The sequence below is a fragment of the Chinchilla lanigera genome, unplaced genomic scaffold (assembly GCF_000276665.1).
Source record: "Chinchilla lanigera isolate Chin_1 unplaced genomic scaffold, ChiLan1.0 scaffold00002, whole genome shotgun sequence".
Classification (NCBI taxonomy): domain Eukaryota; kingdom Metazoa; phylum Chordata; class Mammalia; order Rodentia; family Chinchillidae; genus Chinchilla; species Chinchilla lanigera.
In genome coordinates this window covers 46,637,401-46,639,555 of record NW_004955403.1, presented here as the reverse complement: position 1 = coordinate 46,639,555, position 2,155 = coordinate 46,637,401, and the positions used below count along the sequence as shown (strand labels likewise).

The window sequence follows — 2,155 nt, the reverse complement described above, 5'->3', positions numbered from 1 at the left end:
AGACACCTAGATCCAATCTCAACTAGATAAAGATTGTAGCCTCAGGCATCTTACTCCTGAGAGGATTAACTTAATCCTTATTAAGGATTAATTTACTACTTTACTTGGAGAAGTCCCTAAGTGATTCTGCCCTTCTTGAGTGCTCCCCTCCCTTCTTCCAATAACTAAATAAATATGGGTCACCCAGAGAAGGTCTTGGTCTTAGCCCCAAGAGAATCTTGAATTCTGTGAGAGGGCTTTGATCCTCCTGGAGCCCTGAAACCATTCCATTTCCCTCTTTTTATTTAGCCTTTGCTGTACACTCATTCAGATTTCAGACCTGATCAGCCTGCAATAACTAAGGGATATTATTAATCTGATAACCTAGCTATTCCCATTTTAAGTATGTTCCCAAAAGAGTTAAAGACATTATTTCACAGTGATACATACATACCCATGTCTATAGCAGCACAATTTGCAACAGTGAACTCTTTGAAGCAGACTGTACATCCATCAACAGATGAACAGATAAAAAAATGTGTATGTACACAATGGAGTACTACTCAGTCATATAGAAGAATAAATTTGAGCCATTTGCAGGAAAACAGATGCTCCTTGAGACCATAATGTTAAGTGAAGTAAAGCAGAAACAGAAAGTTAAATATTACCTGGTTTCTCTCACATGAGAAACCCAAAATATAAAGAGCAAAATAAAAGATAGATAATGGGAAATAGATACATCTTTCTCAAATTGGATGGGGATTAAGAGATGGAGGGAAAAGGGTAGGAGGGGGAAGAGGATGAAAAAGAATTGAGATGTGTTATGTACAAGTGCCAAGTTCCCACAAGGAATGTAATTGTTATGTATTGCCAATATTTGCTACTTAAAAATAAAAAATCCAAAAAAACAAAAAAATCACATCTGTACTGACCATGTACAAACTTTCTTCTTGCCACTACTCCCCAAACAGTGAAGTAGCACTCCATTGGATTAGGTCTGATAAGGAATCTAGAAATGATTTAGGGTATGGAAGGGAGGTATAGGCTATATGCAGTTATTATATCATTTTGTGTACAGAATTTCCGGTGGACATTGATGGATTTTGTAGATCCTGGGACACAACAATTATTTAATTCTCAATCATTCATCACTGCTAGCCTTGCTGCATGAACAGCATCTGCATCGGAGAAGAACATTACCTGGAGGAACAGGTGACCCAAGTGAGTACTACACCAAGGATTCTGCCTTGAACTCTGCAACCCCCAGATCTGCCCCAGCATTGTTTTACTTGCTAATGGAATACAGTAGACGTTTCAAGGGCTGTAACTTTTAAAAACCTTTTCAAGTGTGCAAGCTGGCACTTCCGGTCTCTGATCTAACCCATGATTCTCAAGGCCTCTTCCGGCTCTCAAGGGCAAAGATCTGAGACTTCAAAGCCGTTGATTGCTGAGCTAGTGAGGGCCTTGAGCTGAGTGTAGGTCACTGGGCCATCTCAGGAGGCGTGCCTTTCACAGCATTTCTCCTCGTGACCTTTCTGTGCGTGGGGTGTGGAGGAGGGAATGGTGCCCTCTGCCTCCCTCAGGATAGGCTCTAACATATGCCATACTGGGGCCCCCCGGGGGGTCACTGAATGACAAGTCCCTATTTTCCATCTACGAAATAGGAATCCTAACGGGCAAATTTGGAAAAATGTTCACAATTGAGCAACAAGTGTCATTTTCCATAGCTCTCAGAAGGACTAAGGAATGATAAACCTCAGCACACTGAGGTTCGCTGACAGCCAGTCAAACGAGGGCGGGCGAGAAACACCACGAACCGAAGGGACACCGCAGTCACATTGCACATCCAGTCCGCGGAGCTGCGTGGAGCGGACCGCTCCGCACTCAGTGTCAATCACCCGGTCCGGCCCCGCCCTGCAAAAGACACGCCCCCTCGGCGTGCGCGCTCCCGCCGCCAACGCGCGCGCTCCGGACGCGGGCTGTGACGCGGACGCCGGTGGGCCGCGCTCAGTGAGGCTCCCGGAAAGGAGCGGAGCCTCCAGGAAGCCGGGTTCTCTCAGCCGCTGGCGCCGCCGCTTCTGCGCCCTCCCCGGCCGTTATGGAGCCCGCTCGCGGCCCCCCGTTCCCGGGAGCCCCGGCCTGCCGAGCAGGTGAGGCGCAGGAAGGCGCGGACCAG

General features: G+C 47.1%; 1 protein-coding gene across 2 annotated transcripts in view; it reads left to right on the top strand.

Moving 5' to 3' along the window:
- The first annotated feature begins 1,933 nt into the window (after positions 1–1,933).
- The window catches only part of Entpd4 (ectonucleoside triphosphate diphosphohydrolase 4), a 28,412-nt gene continuing 28,190 nt past the window's right edge, over positions 1,934–2,155 (top strand). For both annotated transcript variants that reach the window (XM_005373701.2, XM_005373700.2), the window contains exon 1: positions 1,934–2,129. The gene's annotated coding sequence lies outside the window, so the exon portion shown is untranslated. The remainder of the gene's footprint in view (positions 2,130–2,155) is intronic.